This window comes from Xenopus tropicalis, chromosome 8 (genome assembly GCF_000004195.4).
Source record: "Xenopus tropicalis strain Nigerian chromosome 8, UCB_Xtro_10.0, whole genome shotgun sequence".
NCBI classification, from domain to species: domain Eukaryota; kingdom Metazoa; phylum Chordata; class Amphibia; order Anura; family Pipidae; genus Xenopus; species Xenopus tropicalis.
The window spans coordinates 17863387-17882004 of record NC_030684.2 but is presented as its reverse complement, the minus strand read 5'-3'; the positions used below and the strand labels follow the sequence as shown (position 1 = coordinate 17882004).

Genomic DNA, 18618 nt, shown 5'->3' with positions numbered 1-18618 from the left:
ACACTGCTGGTTGTGACTCCTGAGCTGCTGACATTAATACTTGCACTACTGATTGTAACTCTTGTAACTATTGACTGTAACACATGCACGGCTTACTGTGACTCCTGAGCTACTATCAGACATACCGGCACTGCTGATTCTAACTTCTCAGTTAGTGACAGAATACCTGCACTGCTGATTAAAAACTCCAGAGCTACTGACAGTAATACCTGCACTGCTAGTTGTGACTCTTGAGCTACTCACAGTAACATATGCACTGCTTATTTTAACTCACGAGCTACTAACAACAATACCTGCACTGCTGATTGTAACTTCTGAGCAACTGAAAGAAATACCTGCACTGCTGATTGTAATTCCTCAGCTACTGACAGAAATTCCTTCACTGTTGATTGTAACTCCTGAGTAAGTGGCATTAAAAGCTGCACTGCTGATTGTAACTCCTGAGCAAATGATTGTAATGCACTGCAGAGCGTAACTTTTGTGCTACTGACAGAAATTTCTACACTGCTGATTTGTAACTCCTGAGCTACTGACATGACTAAATGCACTGCTGATTACTACTGAGATGCACTGCTGGTTGTAACTCTTGAGCTACTGAACTTTATACCATTTTAAATAAATCTACTTTACAGATTTTGGATTTTACCTCTACTACGCATCTGTGAGTCTGATGCCAAACGGACAATCTGGGCCAAATAGGGCTGATCTGACCATTGAGCCTTTCATTGGACCCAGATACTGGAAGAAGAACAAGACCTTCCTCTTGTGCCACCATCTTACCTTAGGGCAGTGCTTTTCAGCCAGTCAGAATTATCAGTTCAAGCTCCTCTCAAAAGGTTCAACCTTTGACCGAGTCGCTCCATGAAGGTCCAACGTCTGGTCATTGCCCCGCCTCAGCTAAGGAAATAAGTACAGATATTGGAAAACATTAGAGTAATGTGAATACAATCACTGGGGGGCACCATCCAGTGATTCCACCTTTCCTTTTCTTTTAAGGGTATATATAACTTGATCTCTTTTTTAGGGAACCAAGGGTGTCAGGTTAGTGATCCACAAACAAAAAATAATGGCATCTAAATGAAATAATATCCTATTAAATAAGTAATAAAGTCTGGGTTTCCGTGTCCTTTAAACTGTGTCTGAGATGGTTTCTACCGGAGAGAACAATTCACTGACGTTAATATACTCGGCTCATTACGGCAGAACAGTAGAAGGGAATACAGAATGTGAGCGCTAGAGTACGGTAAGGATCTGACTGATCACTGTGCAGCCCTACAGATCCCGCAGGAAACTGATCTCACAGAATACAAAGTAAAACAGTGACCCAGTCTAAGGGTAATGGCACAGGGGGAGACCCCTGCGGTACCTACAGTCCCCACCGTATTGGCCACTCAGTATTTTTCATACTTTTTCGTTACCCATTCCAGCTTTGGTATCGTACTGTTTTTTTAATGCTGTTTTTTTTTTAAATACATTACATTGGAACAGCCAGTAGAAGAAACCCCTGTAGTGCCCTGACACACTCTAATTGCCATAGGTTTGTGTTCCTGCCACTGGTTAGGCTCATGTCACACAAGACACTTTGTCTCCCTGGGATATTTTACCAAAAAGTGCACATGATCTTCTTCCACATCTACCAGTCACTTAACCCTTTCACCAACAGCTGATTTGGTCACTTTTTGGTCACTTTCATTGCCCAACAGATTTTGAACATTTGTACACTCTTTAATTTTAGGGGGCCTTTCCTGGGGGGGCATTTAAATTTAGCCAGGGGAAAAAAAACTATATAATTTTTTTCAGGACAACTTCAAGGGGACGTAAAGGCAAAGATGAATAATTGCTAAACACATTCACTGCGCCGCGGGGAGCAATTTTGCAGTACACACTGATTCAAACCCTTTGCACATTGAAGCTCTGGAATTTTGTTTGTTGGGCATATCCCCCCCGCTTGAGCTCTGCGTGCCTCCCCACTAAGGGCCACTGGCCGACCAGAACTTTCTGTTACTGGCCACCAATAAGATTTGAGCGGGCCTATAGGCGCACACAGTAAGAGGCACGTCAGCACTATTCTTATTGGCAATTGGGAACAGCAGGGAACAGGGACTGCCTGCTAATTCACTTTGGAGCTGATATGCAACCACCAAATGTTTTCCCCAACGAGGGCAATTTGAGTGCTTCAGTCTTGTAAATAGTGGATAAGTTTTAATCAGTATATATTGCAAAATTGTTCCTTATGGACTAAAGAATGCATATAGTAGTTATTATTATTTGCCTTTACATACACTTTAATATTAAAATAGGCTAGCATTTGGTGTAATTCCCCTTCTGCAACAAGAAAGTGGCTTCAAAATGCCTAAACATAATTGTTATAGATCACAAACTCCCAGCAGCACACTGACCCATTCCTACAGCACTGCTCCAGTAAGCTGCACACTTCTGATTTCAAGGCCAAATGTTCCTCTAACAGTAGGTTTCCCCTAGCAAACCATACATTTCTGGAAAGAACAGATTCTGACAAATCCAATATAGGTAATTGTGCCTTTCTACTCCAAATCACCAAACTGCAATGCTTTCCTAAAATTATCGTTTTTGTTAATAAAAATGTGTGAACTTTTTTAAAAATGGTTTCAGTCTACAGCATCTTATCTCCCACAGGTCATTAGGTACCAAAATAAAACACCCTAAATATGAATGCCAGGGGTCCAATAAACAGTTTGATGTCCAATGTACATAGGTACATGGCTAAACATGTGCCATTTAGGGGCCCCAAAATAAAAATAATTTTAGCTACTGGAAAAATAACACATTTATTGCATTTCATATACGCTCACCCCAGAAAGTCATATAGTTTTGAAAAGTACACATTCCCCCAAAACCAAAACAAGCGCACCTCTTTCAACTCCAACTATCAAACGGCAAAGCTTTCCTAGAGTTGGTGATTTTGATGACATTTCCAAAAATCCCCTCAAGGCTTCCACTCTGCAGCTTCTTATATCCCACATATTATTAGGTACCAAGATTAAACACCCGAAGTATGAATGCCAGGGGTCCTCTGAACAGTTTGTAAAGGCCCCAAGATGAAAACAAACTATATTTTTATATATTTATATATTATTCCCTCAAATCCATCCATCCAAATGTCTTTCTACTCCAAACTACCAAGCCGCATAGCTTTGCTAAAATCACCATAAAACTTCCACTCTGCAGAATCTTATCTGCTACATATCATTAGGTACCAAGATAAAACACTCTATATATGAATGCCAGGGGTCCTCTGAACAGTTTAATGCCCAATGTACAAAGGTTTATGAAAGTACAAGGCATAAAGAGACCCCAAAATATACCTTGGGCATACAAATTTCATGTTTTACATTTACACTAATTCATAAACACACCACCAGTTTCAGGGTATTAGCACATAGGGAGATTAGCCGCCCGAGATAAATCTTCACTACCTCAGATCTCCCTGAAACACTTTCCCACCGGTTTCCTCACAAGGAAACTTAGAATGTCTTCAAAAACCTCAGACGGAAGCGCCCCCGGAGTTACCAGGGCGGCAAAAAGCCGTTCCTGGTAACTTTAAGAGCCAAATTTCCATTTCTTAATATGGAATTTTGGCTCTGCTAGTGTAGAGAGCTCTATTACACTCTCTACACCAGCGCTGCGCCCCCCTCTGGCGCTGTAAATGTAAGCGCAGGGGGGGCGAGAGGGGCAGCATCGGAGGCCAGAAACGCCCCTGAGCGACAGTGTATGTTTTCCCACCAGAGAGTAACATTATCGGCAGTGGGAAAGCATTTTAAAGAGAGCGTTTGCCCGCAGTAGTTAAGATTTATTGCGGGCGACTAATCTCCCCGTGTGCAGTCACCCTTAAATAATCTCTCCAAAATCGCAGACCTGTATCTGTAAGAGACCTGCTGTATGTACCCACATGTATAGCAGCCCCATGCAATAAACAGTAACGCCCCCAATGTTCCTTACTATACACTCTATCCAAATACTGTCTCACTGCAGTTTTCAACGGAAAAAAAGAAGGAAAAAGTGAAAGAAGGGAAATCTGCCAAAACACAGCAAATGTCATTTAGAAAAGTCTATTGTGGTTCAGCTATAAAATATGTCAATATAAAAAAATATAAATTTTAGATGGCTTTAGTTGAAAACTATTACAGACCAAATTGTTTTTTTTTATCTGTGAAAGGGTCACAATCCACAATGTGCAAACAAAAAACGCATTAATAATAAAACATGTAAAATAATAATAATTTTAAACATTTTCAGGAAACTTTGACACATTGCTCCCTGACACGTTTGGTCTCTTCAGCTTTATCCTGAGCATAAAAACATTGCTAATTCTTATTTCCAAATGATATAAAAATCCCTGAGCAAATGCCCTAAGCCGGACGTTGCAGGAAGTTGGTGCTAAAAGAAAAACCCTTCTGTGCCAATGTGCCACACACCCATGTGGTTTCCTCCTTGGTAGAGCAAACACGGCTGTAATAGCTATATGGGCCACACTAGGGAACCATAACTAACATTTTTTTTTTTTGTTGTAAATTGAATTACTCTCATCAGTTTCCTACCATCTCCTAATTGTTTCCCCCACCCCACATGAGAGACTTTACCTTTTCTGGTAATTGTATTTTTCTGGTTTTCTGCCCAAGGTTGTTAGGATGAATGTGGGGCGGTGGCTGCAGCAGAGGCCAGAGAACCCCCTCCAATCTGACCCTCCTTCTACTGATTTCTTCTTTTTCACAATACAAGGCAGAGGCCGGAACTTGGAACCAACAGAGAAAGCTTCCGGAAGTCTCCCTGCTGCAGTAATAAAAGTGAGTGAATGAAAGAGCAGCGCCCCCTGCTGTCCAAACCTGCTTCAGCTCTCCAGCGCTCCATAGAACTCAGTCGGGTGTGAAAGGCTTTCAGTGACTCTCATTCTGGGTTAAGCCCCGCCCCTCTGCTTGGGAATGTGAAATGGAACAGCCGGAAGCAGGAAGCGGAACTGGATTTGTGCTAAGAGGAGACTGATTTCAATTACCTGGGGGAGGTTACTAAATGGAGTAATGCATATTGGCAAATGAACCAAAGTGTATAATAATGTGTAATGCCTCAAACACCCAAAGCAAAATCAACTACAAAAAGCCCAAGATTGTAAAAATACATATATAATAAATTACAAAAATGTATTAAAGAAAACTGCTACTGGGTTTTATTGTGATGTGCTGCTATGTGAGTCTATAGGCCGGCACATGGGATGCCACTGAAGGAGGGGCGTATGATAGGCAGCACTGTCCCAGAGTACATTGGGGGCGGATAAATGTCTCTCCACAAGAGAAAGGGTAAATTAGACCAAATGTGTTTGTGGGAAACACACAGTCATTTAAGACAAATTGCACATAGGCTGCTCCTCTGCCCAACAGGTACAACTTCCACTCCCACTTAAAGGGGAAGCATGTCTCTTCACAAAATAATACAAAATACTGTTTATATATTATTCCCCTAAATATTTCTTTGCAGGTAGGGATTAGTCTGTGGTTCTCCTTTAAGAGGAGAGGCTACCCATATAATTCATGTATATAATCTCTGGGTTTGGAAAATGATCCTCCCCTTTTCCCTCACTAGGGTTGTTCCCAATACACTGCTTACTAATGTTGCAAAGTCCTCAGAGCACTTCAAGAGAATATCAAAGTGCGTGTTATGTCTCCTCCAGACCCTGCAGACCAGTCAGGGTTCTCCTTTTTAGAATTTAGTTAATAACAATTTGGATAAGAAATGAGATTTTATCCGAGAGGCATTGCAGATACAAAGCGGCCATGTTACTAAGGTTCTGTTCCAAAGCCCCACAGTAGGAGACCATTGCTTTCTCCTCCACTCCTTGACCTTCAGATAAATCATTTGGAGGACAATTTTCATTGTTACCAAACTTGCCATAAATAAAGCCATTTCCTGAATTTAACATGCTGATTTGATGCGTTCCTTCTTCCTGGAAATGATGAGAGAAAAGTCTTAAATTGAATGAAGCTGCTGATCCCTGGAACGAGCACTGTACTTTGTAGCACTTTGAGGTAAAGGGAATCGTGAAGGAGAAGGTCTTTCTGGCGATGGCCAACCCGATGATTGCAGGGTACATGGAGCTGTACTCAGTTTAGTTGGTAAGGCATTAGTACATCCAGCAGACTGGAGAGCTTCCTTGGTCTTATTCGGTGTAGGGTGGGAAAATGACTTGCCATTACGTGTAAATATCAATTTCAAGGGAAACCCCAGTGATAGCAGATCTTGTGAGATCTGGGGATCTGATCGATGTGCAGAAACTGAGATGGTAAATGGTAAAGCATTCTTGCAATTCTGACTCCAAGTGCTTATAAGATTCTGGAATTCCTCGTTTTCTTATCTCGACAAAACCTGTTCTCCAGGTATTCTAATTTCAATTGGAGGTTCAGAACCTGTTGTTTAATTCAATTACTTAATTAAGTCCATTTCCTGGGCCTCTAAAACCATTTTCGTATTGTCCATCCTTGATTCGAGTGTATCTGTGTGTCTTGCCAATTCTTTATCTTTCTCAGAAACAGTAGTGATTTGTGCAGTAGCCTTGTCCATTAATGACTGGAACACCACTAGAACACTGTCAGATTGGTCCAAAGTTAGAGGACTTGTTTGAGTAGTTTGGGAAGTGGGAATTGCAGATTCCGCTTCCGCCCCATCCGAGTTGTGTGCAGATTGTATCAAACAACCAATTTGTTGCTTCAAGAAAGCGACAATTGGTTTTGTGGATCAAGGAAGGGAGAGGTTTTGCTTTTTTCTTTGATCATTAAAGATAAATGAAATTGTAATCCAGGAGAAAGTTAAGTGGCACAGTAATGTGGAGGAAAATACTTGTAAAGAGAAATATTTAGCTGCACAGTAATAAAACATCACCTTTCCAAGATAATTTGGTGTTATGGTGCCATCTTATGGTGAAGGAGTTGAACTACAAAAGTATTTGACAATACAGTCCACAACCTCACAGTCCCAAAATTACTGAATATAACAGTGCATTTTTAAAGTGTTGAGAAAAAGCTGAAAGCCAGTGATAGGTTCTCCAATATCATAGAGCGATTTGAGATATAAACCTTTCAAAGTGTTGTAGGAGATCTTAACGCCAATACGTCAGGTTATTAAACTCTTTATGCAGTTGTATTAGTCCAAGGGGCATATTCATTATAGTGTGGAAGCCAACATCACCAGTCATGTTGCCAATAAAAACCAATTAGCAATTAGAATTTGAACGGTCAACTACAAAAACAAAGATCTTATTGGCTGCTATGGGCAACATCACCAGTAATGTTTGTCTCCAATGTTAATAATTACTGCCCCAAGTGTAAGACTAATAACCTTATGACTTACAATAACCATATGAATGCCATGGTCAGAACATAAAGTAAATCAGCCTATGCTTTCCCAAGTAGAAGCAACAAGGTCAATAAATTCATTCCAAGGCTTAATAGTTGCTATCATTGCCTGGAGCTAAAACAAAAACAATTATGCCTCCATATAACTATAGAAAAAAGTCCAGAAAAATGGTATATTTCCAAATATCAAGCAAATATACTTAAATTTCCATGTAGTTGACCGCTTAAAAGCTACAATGCTCAAAAAAGAGATAGGTATGTGGCAAAGCTAACTGGGCGGCCAGGGTGAGAGATTCAACAAGAATAATTAGAAGCCAAAACTCACAATTTCCCTGTGAGCTGAAAAGCCTTAAGTACGTCACACCAGTCCTCCTGCCGGATACCGCGACTCACCATCCACACTGTAGGGAGCAGAGTCCGGCAGAGATTTGCAGCCTCCAAATGGGCAGCAGGCGTCTCGCTCAGGAGTACTCCAAGTCCATCTCTGTAAAGAAAAGGGACAGCTAGCGGGGGAAAAGGCATCCCTAATTTCACAAGAGAGACTGCAAATAGTCAACTCCAGTCAAGATTAACTGGCGCTCCGAGATCTGCGGCCTGCTTGCTGGGCGATGGCCATGCTCAGAAATACTTAGTACAAGTATTAAGTGAAGGGCTGTCATGTTCACTTACTAGAGTTTTTAATATCTTCCAAACAATTGTTGTTGTTTACTGCTTTGTTCAAAAAATAGCCTTAAAGAAATATTTTTTTACATCATGCAGGGAACTGGAGTTGTGAGAGGGATGTTCCCTTGCAAGAACAATGTAATAAGGAACTGATAGATCAAGTTGCAACTTTTATCCTGGGCAATATGGAGGGACACTTCTAGATCTAGTTGTTCTGACCCAGTACAATAAGGCACTGGGCAGGTTAATAACAGAGGCTGCTGACACAGCAAATAAGTTTCTCTTTGATGCTGTTCAGATTCCCAAAGCTTGCTATTGAACCTTATAAACGCACACTGATTTGCAGAATGCAGTACGCTAGACTCAGGGATAACATTCCCCGTGTTGCTGCTGTTCAGTGCGTAACTGCATCTCCCACAGAGGCTTCTGGGAATCATAGTCGAACAACAGAAAGGCCAGTGACTGCTTGAGACCTGTGCCTGTGGAGAAACCTGTGTATCTGCCGGAAGGATGAAGAAGGCCTGCACAGAATGATGAGCACCATATAAAAACAATAAAAAAAATCTTACCTGACAACAATCTGCTTTCTGATTCCCAGCGTCCCCAAGTATAGATGACAAGAAGCATTTTATGTTTAACTGTGGAGAGAGGCAAAACAGGTGTAAGAACAACATAGAAACTGGTTGGCATAGTTCCATCTGCAACATGTAGGCAGTTAACTTATGGGCAAACTTTGTCTTTAAGTGATAGAGCTCCTAATTTGTGTATGGCCACTCGGGAATTATTGGCCCTGCAAATTCATAGAACTGGGCAGCACTGCAACTAAAGCTCTGCAGCACCACTTGCCAATTCTTTAATACACATAGGGGCACATTCATCAAAGTACGAGTTCGAATCCCAAAATGGGAAAAATTCGGATTAAATACGATCATTTCTGATGATCGCAAATCGGAACAGTCATGGTAATATATTGTAAAATATTGTACATATAAGTCACAAAATTTTTGTATCGAACGATCGTAAACGGCGGGAAAACCTTTCTGAATTTGATCCTTCAGTGCATGATTTTGGAAGCCTCCCATAGGACTCAATGGCACTCTGCAGCTCCAACCCGGCCCAAGGAAAGTCTCCCATAGGGCTCAATGGCACCTCTGCAGCTCCAACCCGGCCCAAGGAAAGTCTCCCATAGGCTCAATGGCACTCTGCAGCTCCAACCCGGCCCAAGGAAAAGTCTCCCATAGGGCTCAATGGCACTCTGCAGCTCCAACCCTGGCCCAAGGAAAGTCTCCCATAGGGCTCAATGGCCACTCTGCAAGCTCCAAACCTGGCCCAAGGCAAAGTCTCCATAGGGCTCAATGGCACTCTGCAGCTCCAACCCGGCCCAAGGAAAGTCTCCCATAGGGCTCAATGGCACTCTGCAGCTCCAACCCGCCCAAGGAAAGTCTCCCATAGGGCTCAATGGCACTCTGCAGCTCCAACCTGGCCCAAGGAAAGTCTCCCATAGGGCTCAATGGCACTCTGCAGCTCCAACCCGGCCCAAGGAAAGTCTCCCATAGGACTCAATGGCACTCTGCAGCTCCAACCTGGCCCAAGGAAAGTCATGATACCGAAGCTTGAATGAATCCAAAACCTTTGTACTCTGCGCAACAATACGATTTTGTCGCACAAATTTTGTTGCAAAGTACGAAAAAGTAACGCAAATGTGCAAAAAAGTCGTGCAAAGTATGAAAAAGTCACAGAAAATACCCACAGTACGAACCAATACAATTTTTTTGTATTCGGAGTCAATGGTACTTTGATAAATGTGCCCCATAATGTAAGTTTACGTTGAATAATTAATGCATACGTTGCCCCTGTCCCTATCTGAGAAGGACATGCCATGTGTGGGAATATTACAGAGAGGGCAGGTTTGGGGGCTGATTGGGGCATGCCAGGGTATGTAAGAATAAATAGTGCAGTGTAAGTGCCATTGCGCAGGACATACACTATACCTACATAGAGAATGACATGAACATATTTACCAAAGAAAGGATTTAAAGAGAGAAGTTGCACAAATTACTACACAAATAAAGTAACACGTGTTAAAGGAAAACAAAGGGTTTAACCCCTGGGGCGCCAATTTGTCAGCACCACCCTCTGGCTTATTGACACAACCTTTATTATATTGCGGCTACACTTAATCATCATCATTTATTGGTTGATCAAATTTACCCTCGCTTCTCTGTGGAAACGCACTAGCAGAATGTCTTGACCATTTGGGGGCCTCCTCTCCTTATACAATAATCTCCTTTTCTGTCATACATACAATATAAAAGCTTCTCCCGGCTGTCTCACTACAGCATGTAGGTTTCCTACTAACCAACACCTGAACGCTCAGTCCCTAACTGCTGCACAATAGCCCAGGTTACTAACTCCAAACGCCACCCCCTTGTTGGGGCAAAAGACTGCCCTTGATACCCTAACAGCTACCTAACCAGCCCCAAGGTGGCACTGGCACACTGTGCTCCTACCTCCCCTGGTCTTGGCTAAGTGCAGCCCTCCTTACAGTCTCACAGCTGTCAAACTGACAGCACTGGCACAATGGGGGTATAGCATCTTATCCCAATAACCAGAAGTGACCTCACACACAAACACATTTCCAGAAGTGACATCACACGTATCCGCAAAATCGCTGCTGAAGCGGAAATATTGTACCCCCATATGTGCAAATGCATCAAATGCCGTCACCAAATGCTTACTGCACATGCGTGCCCGAAATTCCCCAAAGGACTTTGTGAGATAAATCGGGAGAATGCTGCTTGGGGACGGGAGAACGGGAGAGAGCCACCAAAATCTGGAAACTCCAGAAGAGTGCCAGCTCTGCAGTCTAGACTAGACACTTCCTTATATAAGCTCCTATGGGAGGGGGGTTCCCTACAGGCCAACCCTAAAGTGATACTGACATAAAAAAAACAACTCTTCATAATATGAATTTATACTAAAACATAGCTCCCAACATTTGAAAAATGTTGAAAAAAAAGATTTGGCACAAGTAGCGCAGCAATTTTTTGACCCCGCCCGCTTTTGTGACCACGCCTCAATTCAAACACCCCATTTTTTTCTAAAAATACTCCTTTTATATAGTTGAAATGGTGGGCTATAGCAAATGTGCTATACCCTCATACTGTACTACCTAAGGAAAACAATATAGCAACTCCTACACATAAAATACAAATATAGAGAGAAGGCAGTCAGTTATAAGTGAGTTATAACTATGTATCAGTTTTGCCCCCATACACAGTGCCCCCTATGGCCTAATAGGCAGTACCCTTTTATAAGGCTGCGCCCCGTGTGTACGTGTGACATCAGTACGCACGGGGCACAACCTTATAAAAGGGCCTGTCGCCGCCGCACAAGGATCCATATAAGAAGCAGAGCCGAACAAGGAGCAGGAGCGCCCGGCTCAAATCAGCGCATCCCTCCGTCCAGGCTAGTTCAATGAATGTCTATTACGTAAATGCGGGACATTCCTGGAACTATCAGAGACAGCGGGATGCGCTATTAAAAGCGGGACAGTCCTGCGCAAAGCGGGACAGTTGGGGGGTATGCTAAAAGTTATTTATAGGTCATGCTGATTATTTTCTACTGATATGTCCAGTCCTAAACCTGACTGTTCCTTCTCAATCTGTCAGTTATAGCGTCTAATGCTAACGGACTGGGAACATGGGTGATCAGATAGGTAATGTAAAAGCATCAGGCAGCAGATTTACAGCAAAATAATAAAGCTCGTGAAAAGACTATGTTATGATAGTTGCTTCATTTCTGCGGTCAGTATCTCTTTATGGTTTAGTGCCACCTACTGGCTAAACTTAAACATTGCCCAACTATTTACACTAACAAACAAATAAATGTTACCTCCTTACAGGTATTATGCCAAATATTTATGAGAACTGTAGCTTTCTCTACAGGTACAGTTCTGAGATCTATTCAAATGCAATGACTGCAGAAGTAGGACATGGAACTATTTAAGCCAAAGCTTAGGAACAAAGGTGCAGCACTCATAGGGCACATTTACTAAACCTCTAGCATTGCTCATATCTTTATTTCCATGTATGTCTGACATTTACAAACAAATCTGAATTGAGAAAGTCAGAGTAGGAAAAAGTCACAGAAACTGCAACTTTTTCAAACTGTGGACCGAAAGCTCGAATTTATCAAATTGTCACACAAAAACCAGCATCAAAAATGGAAGGGACATCTGCCATTGACTTCTACAAGATATCAGATATAAATTTAAGCTGTCAAACTGTCAGATTTGGATTTTTAGCCATTTGCAAAAGTCACAACTTTTTTTTTCTGTGACTTTTAACCCTAAAAATCTGAAAGAAAAAAAAAATTGGGGAAAAAAAATCCCCCATATATCCCCCATAGAGACAGCAGAATTAGGAGAATGAGCCTTGGGTACAACTCGCAGTCTTGCACAGTGTCAGTATATGAATCCGGGACAGATCATCCCTCAACAAACAGCAGGTTTTTGCTGTGAGATTATTTATGGGGCATAGTGGTTTTATTAGGACCTTTTCCCTAGTCTATATTAATCAGATTAAACTACAAACTTTACTGGTACTATTTGCCATTAAACCCCTTTTTACCCCACCATGGGTACATACTAGTGCAACAAGTTATCAGTTTCAGCTCCATATAGCCCCCAAATGTCCAATGTCAAATGTTGAGATTTTCAGGGATCAAAATGAATTTCTTCTTTACAAAATGTATTCTCACCCTACAACACCCACAGGTTCCTGAAAATCTTACTCCGTTCTGCGGAGTCTAATGGGGTTATGTACTGCCCAGTAGCTGATTGCTTATGTTTCCCATGCAACCGGCTTATAAGGCACCGTCATTTTGCCATAAGAATGTCAAAATGCCATAAACATCTATACACTGAATGTTCATTTGGAAAAATCCCAGCAATTTGTGATACACCCAGTAAACATGCAGTCTAAACTGCCTGATCTTAACCATAAAGGCCACTCATACAGGCACTATCTATAAGGGTAAAGGCACACCAGGAGATTTGTGCTGTAACATTTAAATGCTTTAGGTGGAGGCCATTATAATCAAGGCCTTTGGCACTGTAGGCCATGGGTAAGCAGGCCCGGATTTGTGGCGAGGCCACAAAGGCCCGGGCCTAGGGCGGCAGAAGTTTAGGGGCGGCATGCCGCCCCGCCGCAAGAAAATTTTTAAATTTATCTCCCATACGGACCTCTCCCCACTGCTCAGTATGGGAGTTAAAAGGAGCGCACTCGAGGCTGCGGGGGGGTGGTTGTCGCGCGTTCGCGCATGTGCACAGGTGGAGGGGGGGCACCAACAGGGGCGGTCTCGGGGCGCCCAGAAGAGAAATCCGGCCCTGTGGGTAAGAGCACTAGCAAAGCGCCACGCGTGACATTATCCGTACTCCTTTGTGCTATATTGGGCATATATTGGGCATTGCTCTGCCTTTTATGTCTCATCAAGGGAAGAGGGAGAATTTTAGGAACTAAAAAATAACGTAAAATGTCTTTTTCCCTCAAAAACATTTAATAAAAATTGATAGTACTGGGGAAGCAACAGTTACAGTGACTCCACAACAAAAAAGATGTGTCCTTTCCTCACAAGTAAAATAATATAATAGTCTCACTTGAAAAAAAAATAACATACACAAAAATCCTTTTATTAATCCCTAAGGGGCTGGACAGCTGGTTATTACCAATAAATAATTACAAATAATTGACATTTCTGTTTGGTACTAAATAACTGCACTTGGGCTGCAGCTCTGTGCGTTATTCCTGCTTCGGAAACAAAGCCACCTGTATTAGAACCGAGATGCCTCATTAGATCATTTACTGAGTTCCACATCATAGACACGCTAAGCTAAGTCTAGACCTTCAGATCTTGCTCGGGCATTCCGGATAAGGGGTCTTTCCGTAATTTGGATCTCCATACCTTAAATCTACTAAAAAATCAATCAAACATTAATTAAACCCAATAGGATTATTTTGCATCCAATAAGGATTATTTATATCTTAGTTGGGATCAGTTACAAGGTACTGTTTTATTAAAATAGGCAATCATTTTTAAAATTCTGAATTATTTGATTAAAATGGAGTCTATGGGAAACGGGGTTTCCGTAATTCGGAGCTTTCTGGATAGCGGGTTTCTGGATAAGGGATCCCATACCTGTACTATCTGCCATTGATATCACCATGCACCCACACAGTAGCAAATGCTTACCAGTTCTCAGTTTCTGACCCATTTTTTTAGATTTTAACATATAAATGGTTTATTGGCGTGCTTCCTGTGGCTGTGTCTAACGGGTTGATTCCCTTTCAGGCTAACATTTAGTATGTTATAGAATGGCTTCTTCTTAGCAGCTTTGGATTGGTCTCCTTTATTTTTTTTCAATGTAATTTAATTGATTTTATTTAATGAAGAACAATATGCAGGGTAGTTCGGTGTCTGGTGTTTACGGTGTCTATTTCTTCTTCTGTTCTGTACTTTCATGGTGTTCGTATTGTGCAGTAAGCTTTTGTAGGGTGATCCCTAGCTTAGGAGAAGATAGTATTCTAGAGAAAACCCTGGTCTAGGGTGCTGAGTGAATTCCTCTAGATGTTTTGTCCTGTTTCATTTAATAATAGCGTATACTCCTTGGTGAGGTTCCCTAATAGTGCTGCTTGGGGTGGTGGGGTTGCTTATTTATCTGCCTGAAGCTACCAGTTTGTCCCAAGTTTGTAGCACGTACATTAACTTTCTGTCATTTCTGTCTCTAAATACTCGTTCTTTCATTGGTAGCCACTGAATCGCCCAGAGTGGGGAGTGTGTTATTATGTCCCTTACAATCCCTTACATTCCCACTCAATCATTTCCCAGCAGGCCTAAACGGTGCGTTATAGTAATATTGGAATTAGAAGCCCCCTCTCAGGCCCTCTCTCTGATCTAGATGTCCCTCAACCCCTGTCACAACCGCAAATCATAACAAACCCCATTGAATGGGACTTTGCTGGGATGTCCTGTACGGCCAGTCTGGTTTAAATAAATATATTGTTTCAATGCGTTGGATAGTTTCATTATAAACACGACAATCACATATCAGTCATTTAGTATTTATACATTGTTTCATATATTTCTGCCACCAGCAATGATTCACAATCTTCGCAACTTTTTTCAGATAACACACAAGTTAGTAATAACATATTAAGAGAACAGGGCCGTTAAATGAATACTACATGTACCGTGAGTGCAATAATATATATTATATATCTACAAGTTGCATAGCAATAGCTATCAAAATGTAGCCAAATCTGAATGCAATGGGCTATAGGCAGGAGATGCAAACAGCTTATCTCTAACGTTCCTGTCTAATATCAATATTGTCTTTATTAGGTGCCTTGTCACAAAGAAATATGGATTTCATCAGATGCTCTATTTGTTGTCTCTTTATATATTTATTCTGCCACTCGCTATCACCATGTATTTAGCAGTAACATTAAAGGGAAGCCCCACTCAGAAACTCTTTTGTAGTGTTACAAAAACCCAATGGTTTTAAAGTTGTCTGTAAATGTTATGACAAACAAACATTTCATGACATGTGACCAGAGATGACTTCACACACAGCAATGTGACAGTTGGTTTTGTCCGTTGGTTGACTTTGTGGTGAGAGGTAAGTCTGAATCCCCTCTGAGAGATTTTTTGCCAAATAACCCTTATTTTAGCTAAAAAAAGATGGGAAATAGTTGGGTGATGCCCCCCTAGACTAGCGGATGTTGCTCCTCTCACAGATTTTAGTGAATTTGGAGAATTTTAGAGATGACATTAATCTTAGCGCTGGTTGGGAGACACAGACACAGGGTTTGGCAGTTTTGCAGGCTGCAGCAAATATATATATTTTTTTTGACTGGGGACCCCATAAACATTTGGAGGCCATACAATACATACATTTTTCCTCCCAGTATTGACAGGCTCCTTAGAGTTCTGCCCCTTTGCCCCGGGTATCTGCCCTGCTCTCATGTAGCAACCTTAACATTTAACTGAATACAAATGGCAGAGAGGGTCCGGATCACAAGAGCTCACAGTCTCTTCTCTCTCTCCCCATTACATGAAATAGAGCGATTTGAGAGATTTAAAGCGATTTTGAGCTATTTGCAGCGACTCTTACGATCCTCGGTGATACAGAAGAAGACAAACAAAAGTCTTTATAAAGACTACAACCCGACATCTATAGTAGAAGAACAGGAAGAAGAAGAAGAAGAAAAAGAAGAAGAAGAAAAAGAAGAGGAATCTGCACAGTGAGTTATTACTAAATCTTTATTTGTTTATTGGGAGTCTCCACATTAACCCTAACCTTCCCTCTATTTTATATTACAGAACCATCCGACATGGGCCTCAAGAACAGCTGCCTGAGACCCAGGAACCAGGTAAGGCCGCTCACAACTTATTTTTTTTTTTCTGCCCTCACAGAAGTCACTGTTGAGAAAGGTAACCAAGGGGTTAAAGGAGAGCCTAACCCAATTATAAGCAGCATTTATGTTCCATTACTTTTAAATAGAAATATAAGGGATTATACAAGTGTGTGCCCTGGGAATTACATTTCCTATATTTACTTACAAGAGTCGCCATATCATGTACGTTATCTACCATCAATACAACAGCACCCCTAGTGGTAATAAATACCTGCCACTTTGCTATTTCCCTCTGTGGTAGGAAACTGGCACATTATTATTACTATGAATTTAATAAAAACTGCTTAAGCCCTTAATGTCTTCTCTTTTCCTTCATTTCTCTAGGGCTCAGCGAGAACATCCTGTGGCCCCAACGCTGACCCCTATCTGCGCTCTATAAAGAAGAAGATCGCAGAAGAAATCCACAGAGCACAGACAGAGCTGTGGATCAGCAAAGCTGCACTGACACTGGACCTGCCCAGGAAAAGTGCAGCTGAGTGGAAGAAGGAGAAGAAGGAGATAAAGGCCAGACTCAAACACCTGAACAAGGCCTTGCAGGAGATCAACGCTGCTATCCAGCACTGCACTGTCTAGGTGCCTTCTCCTTATCCGCAGTTCCACCAGCGCTCACCCCTCCTTCCAATATATGGTTTTATACACAGGGGCACACTGAAGGTACTCGCTAAATTCTGCATTCCCTTTCACTCCATCGGTTAGACTGCAGAAGCCGGGGTCTGCAGGCTGCCTGGGGCCCAGTGGAATGGAAGGGAATGCAGAATTCACCTAGTGCTTAACTGCGCTCATGTGTATGCCGCCATATTCCTCTCATTTAACATCGCGCATTGATTCTGGGAGAAAATCCGATTGCCGTTAAGGAGTCAGGAAGGAATTTTTCCCTCTAATGAAGCAGATTGGCTCAAAGCTTCTCAGAGGTTTTTTTTGCCTTCCTCAGAATCAAAAAAGCGCATTTTATATCATCAATAAAACTGTGTTTTCACAGATTTACCATCAAGCCGCTGTGTGTGTGCCCTTTATTCTGGGTATTGGTTGGTCTCATTTGACAAGGGTTACATATAGAGGGGTGGAGAGTGGGAATGTATGTGAGATTGGATCAAATCAGCAGTGAAGAAACACTGAAAGGTTCAGTACCTGTGAGTGACAGTGCTCTTGCGGGTATGGCTGCCCCACCAAGCATTCTCACACTGGCCCAACAGGCTGGAGATTCTGTTCACAAAGGCCATTCCTGGCATCCCCCCCACCATTCCCCATCATGGCATGAAGGCTGTATATACATCCATCAAAAAGCTGTGGGGAAAGAAAAACAATGATTAGTCAAATAAACTCAAACCAGGGATTAATGTGATAGTCACACAGTAACAGCTAATCCTTATAAAAGGGAACAAAAAAATAAGGCAATATTTTGATTGCATTTCAGTCTATAGGGATATTGTCCCTATTCCAAAATCAAGCAGCCCCCCCTCCTGCCAGCACCTTCTTCCCTAGCCTACACTGCCATTTAAAAGGATCTACAATTTTGCAATCTGCGTAACCATACCATCAAGGAGCAAATGTCTGACACTATGAATGACACCCTAAGGGCTGTACCATAAGTGGGACAGGGGGGATTAGGTGACTTGCATGATCCCAAGCAGACAGTGACTGCAGGTTACACATGGGCAGATGCTGACCAGTTTAGCTGACAAATGACTGAAGGTTATCTGGCTCTTTCTACCTAGCTTTAGGCTGTCTAAAACACACACAAAATATATACAATGTATTTAAAAATTTGAGTTTTACCATATTAATACAAACTTTTGAGCATTTAAGTTTTGTATTTAGCTCCCTCAACAATTAGAGAGATTTGATCTCTTTTATAGTGAGTGATTGCTCTGGGCAGTATATACAGCACTACATTTATTCCTCAGTGCTGTACAACAGTCTGGTGTAAATTCCCTGCACTGTTACACACTGGAATTAAAATGATATTTTACCATTTGATTTACACCATATGCTAAGAGATACGTAAAAAATATATACCTAAAAGTTAAAAAGCAGATTTGGTGATTGTATAAGTATTCACCCTGTAACAATGCTAGGTAGAACCACCTTTGGCTGCTATT

At 41.8% G+C, this 18618-nt stretch overlaps 2 long non-coding RNA genes across 3 annotated transcripts in view; both read right to left on the bottom strand.

Annotated features, from left to right (window-relative positions):
- LOC105945132 overlaps nucleotides 1-18618 on the bottom strand; it is a 99905-nt gene that overhangs the window by 10106 nt on the left and 71181 nt on the right. The window lies entirely within an intron of this gene.
- LOC116406611 lies at nucleotides 860-17692 on the bottom strand. Of its 2 annotated transcripts, XR_004219692.1 has the most exons (5): nucleotides 17648-17692; nucleotides 8612-8680; nucleotides 7705-7863; nucleotides 4620-4809; nucleotides 860-897 (listed from the first exon to the last, which is right to left on the bottom strand). It is a non-coding gene; the product is annotated as an uncharacterized LOC116406611 (long non-coding RNA). The 2 variants fall into 2 exon arrangements; XR_004219691.1 differs by lacking the exon at nucleotides 860-897 and having other exon boundaries at nucleotides 3853-4809.